Source organism: Puma concolor, chromosome E1 (genome assembly GCF_028749965.1).
Source record: "Puma concolor isolate L17-30 chromosome E1, mPumCon1.1.hap2, whole genome shotgun sequence".
NCBI lineage: Eukaryota > Metazoa > Chordata > Mammalia > Carnivora > Felidae > Puma > Puma concolor.
Genome location: NC_141680.1, coordinates 44,320,425 through 44,334,399, shown reverse-complemented (window position 1 = coordinate 44,334,399; position 13,975 = coordinate 44,320,425). Strand labels below are relative to the sequence as shown.

The 13,975-nt window shown below is 38.6% G+C and overlaps 1 long non-coding RNA gene and 1 pseudogene across 3 annotated transcripts in view; one reads left to right on the top strand and one right to left on the bottom strand.

Annotated features, from left to right (window-relative positions):
- LOC147574393 (uncharacterized) overlaps nucleotides 1–13,975 on the top strand; it is a 91,072-nt gene that overhangs the window by 943 nt on the left and 76,154 nt on the right. For all 3 annotated transcript variants that reach the window (XR_015244200.1, XR_015244201.1, XR_015244199.1), the window contains exon 2: nucleotides 6,856–6,984. This is a non-coding gene — a long non-coding RNA (uncharacterized LOC147574393). The remainder of the gene's footprint in view (nucleotides 1–6,855; nucleotides 6,985–13,975) is intronic.
- On the bottom strand, nucleotides 10,741–10,865 carry LOC112854222 (U5 spliceosomal RNA; annotated as a pseudogene).

Here is a 13,975-nt window from a genome sequence, read left to right as displayed (position 1 = left end):
TAAAATATAATAAAAATTATATGTATGGGTGTGTGTGTGTATTCTTGTTCTACTTATTTTGAGATAGAGTGTGTGAGTTGGGAGGGGCAGAGAGAGGAGGAGGGAGAGAGAATCCTGCACTATTAGTGCAGAGCTGGATGTGAGGCTTGAGCCCACAAACCGTGACATCATGACTTTTTTTTTTTTTTTTAACATTTATTTATTTTTAGACAGAGAGAGACAGAGCATGAACAGGGGAGGGGCAGAGAGAGAGAGAGAGAGGGAGACACAGAATCTGAAACAGGCTCCAGGCTCTGAGCTGTCAGCACAGAGCCCGGCAGGGCTCGAACCCACAGACCGCGAGATCATGACCTGGGCCGAAGTCGGACGCTTAACCGACCGAGCCACCCAGGTGCCCCATCGTGACATCATGACTTGAGCTGAAGTCCACCGCTTCATCAACTGAGCCACCTAAGCATCCCTAATAAAAAAAAAAATACTAAGAAAGAAAGAAAGAAAGAAAGAAAGAAAGAAAGAAAGAAAGAAAGAAAGAAAGAAAGAAAGAAAAGCAAGCAAGCTGATCAGGTGAAGTGGCTGTACCAATTAAATTTCTTTCCGTACTTCACCCTTAAAGTGGCTGATGTGCAGCTCATTCTCCCCTTTCATTGACAGCATTCTGTACCCCTCTCCCTCCCCCATTGTACCCAAAAGAATTTTGAACAAGTATGAAACCTCTTATATATCTTCATTATTGTAGTAAGATATACGTAAAATTTACCATTGTAATCATTTTTTAGTGGACAATTCAGTGGCACTAAGTACATTCCTAGTGTGCAGCCATCACTGCTATCCATTTCCAGATAAGTCTCACTATCTCAAACAGAAACTCTGCACTCGATAAACAATAACTCCCCATTTCCTCTCCCGTCAACCCCTGATAACCTCAATTCTAATTTCTGTCACTTGGATTTTGCCTCTTCTAGGTACCTCACCTAGGTGGAATCATACAATATTTGTCCCTTTGTGACTCTTATTCATTAGCAAATGTCAAGGTTCATCAGTGTTGTTGCATGTGTGAGAACTTCATTCCTTTTTATAGCTGAGTAATATTCCACTGTACATGTATACCACATATTGTTCATCCATTTATCAGTTAATGGATACTTGGGATTTTTCTCTTTTTCACTATTGTGAATAATGCCGCTATGAACATTAGTGTATAAGTATCTGATTTCTTGTTTTTTTAATTCTTTTGGGTATTGGGGTGCCTGGGTGGCTCAGTCCATTGAGCATGTGACTCTTGATTTCGGCTCAAGTCATGATCCCCAGTTAGTGAGCTCGAGCCCACGTTGGGCTCTGTGCTGACAGCTCGGAGCGCGCTTGGGGTCCTCTCTCTCCCTCTCTCTCTGCCCCTCCGCCACTCATGCTCACTCTCTCTGTCTCTCTCAAAAATAAATAAATAAACATTAAAAAAAATACTCAAAGGTTATAGGAAAATTTAATATTCCGTTGAACACAAGTGAATACATTATTAAAAGAACACTTTGGTTATGAAGCAGGGCAAGTATTTAGTATGTAAGTAGTTCTTTATTTCAGCTCTTGTATTTCTTTTTTAGAAGGTCTCATTCTTTCTTAAAAAATTTTTTTCAATGTTTATTTTTGAGAGAGAGAGAGAGAGACAGGGCATGAGTGGGGGAGGAGCAGAGAGAGAGGGAGATGCAGAATCTGAAACAGGCTCCAGGCTCTGAGCTGTCAGCACAGAGCTCGATAAGGGGCTCGAACTCACCAGCCGTAAGATCATGACCTCAGCCGAATTTGGACACTTAACCAACTAAGCCACACAGGCACCCCTAGAAGGTCTCATTCTTTTTTTTTTTTTTAATTTTTTTTTTCAACGTTTTTATTTATTTTTGGGACAGAGAGAGACAGAGCATGAACGGGGGAGGGTCAGAGAGAGAGGGAGACACAGAATCGGAAACAGGCTCCAGGCTCTGAGCCATCAGCCCAGAGCCTGACGCGGGGCTCGAACTCACGGACCGCGAGATCGTGACCTGGCTGAAGTCGGACGCTTAACCGACTGCGCCACCCAGGCGCCCCAAGAAGGTCTCATTCTTAATGTATGTGTTGGGGGGGATGGATTTCACAATCATACCCAAAGATATATACAAACCTCAGATTAAAATGAGGAGTTAGAAATACCTACATAATTGTTTTATGTATTCTCTGCCTTCATCTGAATTTAGTTTTTTGGGGGAATGGTGACCTTCTTTCTCCATTTATTGAATGTTCCTATATAGGAGCAACCATAAAAGAATTTTATGTCATAAAATTGATTACATTTTGATAACCTTGGTCCATCTCAGAATGATGGTGCCCTCAAGTAAACTCCTTTTTTTCCTTGTTATTTTGGGATATTTAAGTGAATATGAACTTATGATTGGATTTTTAAAAGATATTTAAGAACGTTCTTTGATATAACTGGAAACGTTTTAAACCTATTCCATCCTTAAAAATTAGTGCAGAATGCACACTTCATCAAAATATGCAAGGTTGGGTGTTTTTGTTTTATAACTGGAAGACAATGTACAATGTGGTACTCTTCAGTTACATTAGTGAAGCCCTTTTTATACTTTTACACATACTTAAACATTTTGTTTTGTAACAAAAATAATCAGTTTCATTGAAAAAAGTCAGTCTGCCCCCTAGAAATGTTTTGAGTGATAAAATAAATAGGATTTCATTATTCTCCCAACTAAAACTTCAAGTTCAAATAACATACATATTTTTGAAAGTTCAAGGTGTATCGGGGGCACAGTCTCAATGCCAAAGAGAGAACTCTGAATTAATTCTTCATAGAAAGCAATCATATAATTGCAAGTCAGTATATAATTAATTATATATCACTGCAGGATTATTATTTATGCTCACATCTGTGTTAAATGAATTGCTTTTCCAGTTTCCTAGTGGACTAGTGGTCCAATGACTTAAATGGACTGCAAATCTACCTCAGTTCAAACCATGCAATTCTTTATAGGCTTCTCTGACTTGAGGGGTTAAATTATCTAAATTATACCTTTGAAAATTAACTGGGCTTCCATATGTGGTTTCTCAACCTCAACAGGTTGTGGGAAGAGTGAAAATGTATTAAGGAAACTTCACTCAAAACTGGAGTTGGGAAAACATGAAGGGCAAGCTTTCACACATGTACGACCATTCCTCCCAGCTTGCCTAGTCCAGCAGGAGGGAAGATTTTCTCTCAGCCCAACAACAGCAAGCTACCCTCACCTGCAGCCAATGAGAGGCTGTCACCACTTCCAGCTCTCATTTTCCTCCAATGAACTTTTGTTCAAAGCATCCCTCCCAACTTCCTCCTTAGCTCTATGAAGGACCGCTCTCACTTTGTTCTCAGGACTTGCTTGTGGTTTGCCAGAGTTTGCTTGTCCTGAATTGCAGTTTTCCTGCTATTCCTGAAAAAACTCTTTTGTTGGCTGAATGGCTTACCTTTTTCTTTTAAAAAGGATGACAGAAGCCTTACAAAAGGCTCCTTATCAGAGCTATTTGAAACTACTCCCTTTTTTAATTACTCAAATTAGTGTTTTTCTGTTTCTCTAGCATTATATTTATAGCTTCTTCATATATATATATATATATATACATATATATATATATATATATATATATATATATATATATATTGAACTAGAGTTTTCACTATGAAAAGTTCTGAATATCTGTCTCACTGCCCTCCAGAACTGAGTTTCTATTTCTCAGTGTTTGATTGGAACCAGACATTAGAAGAGGTTCATAGAAGAGTGCCACCAGAAAAAGACATCTTTTAAAGCTGTCTTTATAAATTTCCTTTAGGCCTTTAAATTTCTCCTGAATTTAAGGGATCCCCAGACCATATAAGGGTCTTCTGACACAATGAGCCAGAAAACAGCTCCTTAAAAAAAATTAAGATCCAGAGTTTTAATTTAGGCTACAGAGTTCAAGAAGTTATGAAGGGGTCTATTTTTAAAGTTCTAGCAAAGCTTTGTGTGTTGTGATGTACCACGACAAGTAAGCTTGCTTCCCAATGGTAATTAAGTTAAAAGAACATTTATGGTAAAGAAAAAAAAAAGGGGAACCTGGGTGGCTCAGTCGGTTAAGCGTCCGGCTTCGGCTTAGGTCATGATCTCATGGTCTGTGAGTTCGAGCCCCGTATTCGGCCCTGTGCTGACAGCTCAGAGCCTGGAGTCTGCTTTGGATTCTGTGTTTCCCTCTCTCTCTGCCTCTCCCCTGCTCATGCTCTGTCTCCCTCTGTCTCAAAAATTAAAAAAAAAAAAAAAAAAAAGAATATTCATGAAAACTGTGGTTTCCAAGTTGGATGATTATATACCCTTAAGGTGGGAAAAAATTCTGTATTTATAGAATCTTTCTGAAAACTCACAGCTCACCTTATTGTTGCAATCTTTAAGCAGCACAAATTTCTATATTATTTCATCTATCTTATATTCTATTTGAGCAGCCTTAAGATACTGTGAGAGCACCTACCTATAGGTTCAGTCTGAAAACTGGGTTGTTTTAGAAATCATTGTGTTAAATAATGAGACTGCATCTTTTTCAAGTTGTCAGAGCCTGGAGATAGCTGTTCCACTGCAAGAGATTTTAAAACCTGGTTTAGGTTCTGAGCTGGCCCCTGATCAGGCAGGGTTCTCCAGGCTGTCCATCCCTAGGGTACCTACAAAGTTGAAACCTGGAAAAGCTACTTCCTTGACTCTTGGAGAGCAGAGTATGGGAGGTTTACGCAAGGTCTTTACCTCTGATCTGGAGTCCTACTGCTTGTCTGGCCTGATGATCTGGTGCTTGCTCCCTCCTGCTCTTTTTTTTTTTTTAATAATAGACTTAATTTTTAGATGAGTTTTAGGCTCACAACAACACTGAATGGAAAGTACAGAGAGTTCTCATATACTCCCTGCCCCACACATGCACAACCTTCCCCATTATCAGTATTCAGCACCAGAGGGGTACATTTGTTACAGTTGATGAATTGACACATCACTATCAGTCAAAATCCATAGTTTACATAAGGGTTCATTTTTAGTGTTGTACATTCTGTGGGTTTTGACAAATGTATGATAATGTGTATCTACCATAATAGTATCATACAGAAAAATTTCACTGCCCTAAAAATCCTCTGTGCTCCACTTACTCATCCATCCCTTCCTCCTAACCCCTCGTGACCACTGATGTTTTTCCTGTCTTCATATTTTGCCTTTTTCAGAATGTCATATACTTAGAATTATTCAATATGTAGCCTTTTTAGATTGGCTTCTTTCTCTTAGTAATATGCATGTAAGTTTCCTCCATGTCTTTTCGTGGCTTGATAGCACATTTCTTTTTAGCCCTGCATAAATATTTCATGTCTGGATGTAGCACAATTTATACATTCACCTACTTAAGGACATTTTAGTTGCTTCTAAGTTCTGGCAATTGCGAATAAAGCTGCTGTAAACACCCATGTGCTGTTTTTCGTGTACACATGTCTTCAACGCATGTGAATAAATATCAAGGAGCATGATTGCTGGATTATACAGCAAAAGTATGTTTTGTTTTGTAAGAAACAACCAAACTGTCTTCCAAAGTGGCTGTGCCATTTTGCATTCCCACCAGCAATGAACAGGAGTTCCTGTTGCTTCATTATCCTCACCAGCATTTGGTGTTTGTTAGTGTTTTTAGTTTTGGCCATTCTAATAGGTATGTAATGATATCTCATTGTTTTACATTTGTTTACCTCTTGCTTGTACATATTCCTGGCTCCTAATTGTTTCTCTTCTTTTTCCTACTGCTCAGCTTCTAGACAAGTAGTTCTCACATCTGGTCCCCAGATCAACACCACCACCACCTAGGAACTTGTTAAAAATGGAGTTTGGGGGCCTTGCTCAAACCTACTGAATGAAAACTCTGTATTTTAACAGCCCTCCCAAGTGATTCTGAGGTAAGCTAAAATTTGAAGACACTGTTCTAGACCTGCACTGTTCAACAGGATAACCTCCAAAAATGTAGTTATTGAGCTCTTGGGATACGGCTAGAATGAATTATGATGTCCTCTAAGTGTATAATGCACCCCAGATTTTGAAAACTTAGTATGAAAAAAGAAAAAGCAAGATACCTTATTGGTAATTTTATATCAACAACATTGAAATTAAAATACTTTGGATATATTGGGTGAAATAAAATACATTATTAAAATTAATTTCCCCTGCTTTTTTTTGGTTACTAGAAAATTTTGAGTTATATTTGTAGCTCTCATTGTATTTCTGTTAGCATTACTCTAGACTGTGAGTCAGTGAACTACAACCTGTGGGCTACATCTGGCCTACTGCCTGTTTTTATATGGCCCATGAGTTAAGAATGGTTTTAAATTTTTAAACAATTGAAAGTAAATTTTCAAGAATTATCACAAAAGAATGATATTCCATGACATGTGAAAATTTTATGAAATTTAAGTTATATTGTCCATAAATAAAGTTTTATTGGACTGTGGGCACACTCATTTATTTTTGTATTGTCTATGGTTGCTGTTCCTCTATAGTGGCAGAAAACTAGCTGTGGCAAGAGCCCTATGGCCTACAAGTCTAAAGTATTTACTATCTGGTGCTTTGTAGAAAATATTTGCTAAGCTCTGTTCTAGACTGTCAGCTTCCACATGCTGTCTAGGAGAGGACCCTGCTTTTAACTTGCCCCTATTCTTTGTTCCCAACCTTTGCTTACCTTTTAGGCCCAACTCCTTGACCCTTACAACCCGAATCTCAGTGGTATTTTGGGGCTGCAAGATTTGATCTATGCATTTTTCAGGCTACAAACAGGTAGACCAGTAATGTTCTTGCCTTCCAGAACTGCACAAGGAACTATGGACCCAGCAAAAGGAACAGAGAGATGCTCAGTAGCTTCTTTCTCCAAATGCGGGGCCTTCCTTCTTAAGGACGAGAGAACGTCAGATTGATAGCTCCACCAAACTGAGAGGTAAGCCTATGATTTAGGGCTGGCCCCTTTCTTTAATAACTCAGCAACACCTCTTGAATTAAAACTCTCACTCTCTCTGTGCAGCTTATGCCTACTCTTAGCCAGTGTATTTGGCTTCTGCAGCACCTTGTTCTGCCAGATATATTGTGGAAATTATTATGATGGTTTTTTCCACTCCAGTGAAGCAGACGTCTGGATCCCTTTGTGAGCCTCTTGATCCTTATTCCTTACCACCCCCACCAATATGCAACCAAAGTCTTGTTGGCTCAATGAATCTATATGGTCTCATTTTATAGAATCCCCAAAGAAGAGAAATATGGCTGTGTTTTCCAGAATGTTAATTGATAACAGTTCTTGGCAACAGTACTCTTCCTGGCTTTCCCTCTTTAACCTACTCCTTCCACCCATAATAATAGCATCATTCCTGAGTAGATTGGCACCAGTCTGGAGTTTCTCTCTCTCTCTCTCTCTCTCTCTCTGTGTCTCTCTCTCTCTCTTTCTCACCTCTCTCTCTCCCTCTCTCTTTCTGTCTCTCCTCTCTCCCCCCAGCCCCACCCATAGGCCCTTCATTCCTTTTTTCCTTGCTCTACTGATTATACCTGGACTATTTAACTTTCTAATATGAGCTGGTTTGTTGCACACTCCCTGAACATTGTAATGATGTGAATATTAATAATTAGAAGAGGCCTCACTGAGAGGTGTTATTCCCGATTTCAACCATACTTCATTGTCAAAGTTAAGGAGAGGTCTTGCATCTCTGTTCACTTAAGAACTGTCTCCTCTAGTCAGTTATCTTTAGATTCTGTAGTTGAGTTGAGTTTAGACTCTGGGCTGCGAGTGGGAAGAGGCAGGAACTGTTTCACGTAGGTAAACCCTACACAAATCTGGCTTTTCCTGTCTAGCTCATCTTAAATATGGGGCATCAAGAGGGAAATCTATCAGGGGGTTTCTGTTGGAAAGTAAGCTGGGGGATCAAGTGGCCTAGTGTTTTATTCCAGCTTTTCTCCAGATGATCTCCAGATTTCTGGCCTTTACCTTCTCTGGGCTTCAATTTCCTCATCTGTAAAATAAAGGGTGTGATAAATCACCCTGTAACATTCCTTCCAACTCTAAATTGTTCTGGTTCAAAATGTTGAAAATTTCAAGTTAGTATAACCATAGAATTAAAGTTGTTTTTTTTTAAACCTAGCACTAAATTAAAGTGCTCTTGGGGATCATTTGACCCAATCCTTAGGCGTCCAGATGAGGCTCAGAGAAGCACAAATCACAGAGCTGACTCTAGAACTCCTGTTTCCTTCAAAGGATTGCCTCTTGGAGAAAGGGACATTAACAAGATCACAGGCACTTTGTTTTCAACTCTTGGTCTGTAGTAAAGCATCATCTTATAATTATCTACTCATGTAATCATCATCATAATCATTGATCACTGAGAGAATTTGTTACTACCCAGGATAGTGCTGTTGTCTTTTGGAAATAATCAGTAAAATGTGGGGCAGGTGGGACCACCTTAGTACTGTTTTTTTAAAGAGATAAAATTTAAGTTTTTTGAAACCAAAGTTGGTGAATATTTTGTTTGCAGAAACTTTCATATTTTACCTAGATGTTTTGGCATCATGTAGATCAGATTCCCTGACTAGTAAGGTATTTCCTCATAAATTTAGAAGCAACCATCCTGGGGTAGCCCCAGTTTCTTTGGTAGAAAGGAGAATATAATATACAATAATGGTTTTTTCCCATATATATATATATATATATATAGAAAGGAGAATATAATATACAATAATGGTTTTTTTCCATATATATATATATATATATATATATATATATATATATATATATATGCTTTATAAGTAGCATATTCTCCAGGAAAATAAAAAGTGGCTTCTTAACATACAAATTCCAGGGACCTTTGGAATAAGACACCAGTTTTGTATGTGTGGCAATAGCCATACAAATTTTGGTAATCAAACAAATTTAGGGAACTATGTTCTGGGCCAATGATCTTATTCTGATCTACCACTATGATTCTTTTTGTGTCATAAGCAACCTGACTGGCTCCAAACATCAGTTGAATAGTTTTGTTTTGTTTTGTTTTGTTTTTAATCTCTGCCAGTGGCTCTCACACTTTAGCCTACCTCAGAATTTCCTAGAGGACATACTAAGAAACAAAATGGTGCAACCCCCAGCGTCTCTGATTAAATAGATCTGGGGTCTGGTCCCATAATTTGCATATTTAAACAAGTCCAGGGGTGATGCTGATGCCTCTGGTCTCAGGACTATACTTTGAGAACTACTGTTCTACCTATGCCTTTTGGCCAAGAGCTTGCAGGTGAATACTGATTGGTGAATTCTGTGCACAATGCAGGTGATGGTGAGTTTGGCTGGTGTTATGTTTGGTCCCTGTAACCCAGACCAAGAACAACTTTACTATCCTGTTATCACATTAAATGCTAACTCAGCTGAGATCAGGGGTTCCAAGAGCTTTTGACAGGGAAACTTGAGATTACCTGGGCCATCCCCTGTCTTTGTGCAGAAAATATATTATTTCCCTCCTACTCCAAGACTCAGAGAGGTGATTTACCTTGTCCATGATTACATAGCTGTTAACTGTGGTACCAACACCAGAACCTTGACCTCCAGCCTCCCCAAGCTTTTCATGACAATGAAGTTAACATTGATAGCGACTGCTTCCCTTTTGCTTTCAGAACAATCTTCTCAGCAAATGTCTACCTGATTTCAAATGGACATTTTCCAGTGGTCATTTGGCCGAAAGGATTAGAACTTTCCATTAATGTCATTGCTCTTCAACCACATGTGTCCTCATAATGCCAGCCAGCTATTTTTCAGAATGTTCAAAGTGTAAGATGAGAGAGTGTGGACATAGCCATGCAAATTTATCTATACTTTTAGAAAACAGGCATATGTTTCACTAAATATTATCATCATATTGAAAAGACAAACTGTTAGGTAATTTACTCCCTCTGGTCTGAATATGAAAAGCTGGGGAATATCCTGATGGAACTTGCTCATCTGGTAGTACAGGCAATAAAGATTTTGATCCTATAGATTCCAACTTCAATTATGCAGCAACATTGTTGGCTGGAAATGAAAGACCAGACTTCTTAGCCTCCTGTCTATCCCTAGCATTTCTTCTACCTTCTGCATCTTAAAGAGTGAGACGCCTGGCTTCCTGCAGCCCTTCCAATTAAGAGGGATAGATCATGAAATATTCTCTCCTCACAGCAGGTCAGTCATGGTAACTACATAGACAGAAATGAACGATTTCGTAACTGTGATGTTGATAAATTTTTAAGCAGCTCTCTCTGCAACTCTCCACTCCTGAGAAGAGATGGCATAGCTTTGAGTCTGAACAGCGTTGGGGGGAAGAGGGATGGAAAGCAGAACTAAAGACTTCATATGTGGGGACAGTATGGTTAAGAGTGGAATCTCCTACCCATTTTTTTGTCTTTGTTTTTAGATTTTGGAGATCATGCTTTTTTATTTTATTTTATTTTATTTTATTTTATTTTATTTTATTACTTTTTTTAATGTTTATTTATTATTGAGACACAGAGCATGAGCAGGGGAGGGGTAGAGAAGGGGGAGACACAGAATCTGAAGTAGGCTTCAGGCTCTGAGCTGTCAGCACAGAGCCTGACACTGGGCTCGAACTCAAAACTGCAAGGTCATGACCTGAGCCAAAGTCGGTTGCCTAACCAACTGAGCCACCCAGGTGCCCCATACTTTTTATTTTATTATTTTTTTCCCAGCAAGTTCTCAAAAAATCAGTGAACAATTCTGAGTCCAGAATTGTTTCTCTCCATGGAAATCTTCAGTAAAAGGTGAAAGATTTTATGCAATCTGAAGAGAAACCAGAGTATGGAGATCATACTTTTTAAAAAAAATCTTTTATGTTTATTTATATTTTTGAGAGAGAGAGAGAGACAAAGTGCAAGCAGGGGATGGGGAGAGAGAGAAGGAGACACAGAATCTGAAGCAGGCTCCGGGCTGTGAACTGTCACCACAGAGCCCAACATGGGGCTCGAACTCACAAGCCATAAGATCATGACCTGAGCTAAAGTCAGCCACTCAACTGACTGAGCCACCCAGGTGCCCTTGGAGGGCCTACTTTCTAACGCAGTATGAACCAGTGGTGAGAACCTTAACGCTAATGCTCACAAGAGCCATTGGAAAGCGCTAAGCCCTGAGTATGACTCTGAAACAATTTTTCCTATAAATGATTGGGGCTTCTCCCCCTTCCCCCCATTAAATGTATGTGCATATAATATGCAAAAAAACCCTATTTGACTTCAGAAACCTAGTTAGATTTACTAGAACACAAATCACAATCTCTTGAACTGAAAATCAAAGTCAGTTATTTGGTATTATGTGGACTAGACTGGTATTGAAATTTTCTACTTTTTTTTTTTCTTTTTAAGGAGAACATTCTCTTTTCTCTTCCCCATGGTTTTACTCTCCTTCATTGTCCCTGAAACTTTTCCACTTTTTAACGGGTTGTGTTGATATTTTATTGACGTACCTACCTAGGTTTATTTTTGTGAGTGCAGTAAATTCTACCAATCATGGAGCTGTTTCGGTGATTGTACAGATAAAATCCCTGAATAAACAGTACTTGGAGGGAACTTGTGTGACCTGGTTTTGTCTGGTCATCTGTATGGTTATTGCATTTTTTGTGATTTAGGAGAAAGGAGGATTCCATCTGATAAACTCTGGTGGGGAACTATGATCTGTACTAGTCAGAGATGCTACATGATCTTCAAGGGCTAAGGGGATTGTGGTGATGTGGTTTACAGGTCCCCTCACTGGATATTAAGAGTAAACCCTGCCTGGCGAGTTCAGCTGTTTCTGTTTACCCAGTACTCCCAGCCTCACACACAAACCCCCCCATCTTGATTGTTTATTTCTTGTTGTTGGAGCTTTCTTTTTGGGCATTAGGAAAATGTCATACGTTGAGGGAAGGGGTGTTGCATGGGTCATGACTTTGACATATTCTTTGGCCAGTGCACAATCAGAAAACACTTTCGGGAATTCCTCATGCTGGGAGCAGTTACTAAAAAAAACTTAACTAAAAAAAAATACATACATTTTATGTTAATTTTCACTTCTTCCGTAAATATTTTTTTCCACTTTGCAAGGATAACAACTGCTTGTGGAGAGATTAAACAATATAGAATAGGTTAAAGAAAAAAAGAAAAAGCCCCTAGGAATCGCATCATACTCTCAAAGCCTTTAGTCTCTCTCTTCCATGTATATGTGTATACTCATGCATGAGCATAATGGAAAGCACATGCCATACTAATTTTCCTCCCCACAGCACAAATAGAAACAATGGGGCATAATTAAATATGGTAGTGGTAAATATTATCTCCATGAAATGGTGCTTTAGTTTTAGCAAGATCTTTAGTTTTAGGTTCTGTCCTGACAGTTGTGAAATTATAGTTACAGAGATAAGTTCATGCACTACCACATTCATGTACATCTTTGTGTGTGTGTTTTATTACATTTAAGATGGTTATAAAAAATCCCCCCCCCTTTGGGCTTCTGGTTATTACGTTGTTTTTTTTGGAAAATATTATAAAAGAGATGGGGATACATTGTGATGTGCATCTGCCATTTTCACCAGACAATATTTGATGGAGATCTTTCTATCTGTAGACTTAGAAGAAGATTTTATATATATATACATACATATGTGTATATATATATATATATATATACACACATACAGTATATATTATATATACATTATATAATAGTATATATGATATATATTCCTTTGAAATATTCTCTTATGCAAATTTTCTATAATTTATAATTAATTCTCAGATTTGTTTTATTTGATTATAAAAGTAATATACACTTGCTTTAAAACATTTGAGGGGCGCCTGGGTGGCGCAGTCGGTTAAGCGTCCGACTTCAGCCAGGTCACGATCTCGCGGTCCGTGAGTTCGAGCCCCGCGTCAGGCTCTGGGCTGATGGCTCAGAGCCTGGAGCCTGTTTCCGATTCTGTGTCTCCCTCTCTCTCTGCCCCTCCCCCGCTCATGCTGTGTCTCTCTCTGTCCCAAAAATAAATAAACGTTGAAAAAAAAAAAAAAACTTTAAAAAAAAAAATAAATAAAACATTTGAAAACACTACAGAAATGTGCAAAATAAAATGTAAGTTTCTTCCCCCTAGTTTCTTCACTCCCTTCTAAGAGTATCTACTATTAATAGTTTGGTATGTATCCTTCCAGACATTTTTTTTTTTTTTTTTGAGAGAGAGAGAGAAGTCACGTGTGTGAGCTGGGGAGAGGCAGAGGGAAAGGGAAAGAGAAAATCCTAAGTAGGCTCCACGCCCAGAACAGAACCCAACTTAAGGCTTGATCCCACAACCATGAGATCATGACCTGAGCCAAAATCAAGAGTTAGACGCTTAACCAACTGAACCACCCAGGCACCCTATTCCAGACTTTTTTACTTTTGATACAAACAAAAGTAAATAATATGTTTTTTTTTTTCAAAAAATGAGGTGATACTATAGTATAATGTGATTCTGCAACTTACTGTTTTCAACCAACAATATATCATGAGACATTATCAAAGTATTTTCTTTCTTTCTTTCTTTCTTTCTTTCTTTCTTTCTTTCTTTCTTTCTTTCTTTCTTTCATTTATTTATTTTGAGAGAGAATGAGCATGAGCAGGGGATGGGCAGAGAGAGAGGGAGAGAGAGAATTCCAAACAGGCTTCATGCTGTCAGCGTGAGCTTTGAACCCACAGACTGTGAGATCATGACCTGAGACAAAATCCAGAGTCAGATGCTTAACCAGCTAAGCCAGTGAGGCACCCCAAAGTGTGTATTTTTTTTAATGACTGCAGAATAATCCAGTAGTCTGGACCTATCTTCTATTGATTAACATTCTGGATTCCACCCCCCCCCCAATTTTTACCTATTATTTTTGTTCACTTGTCTTATAAAGATTATGTTAATTTA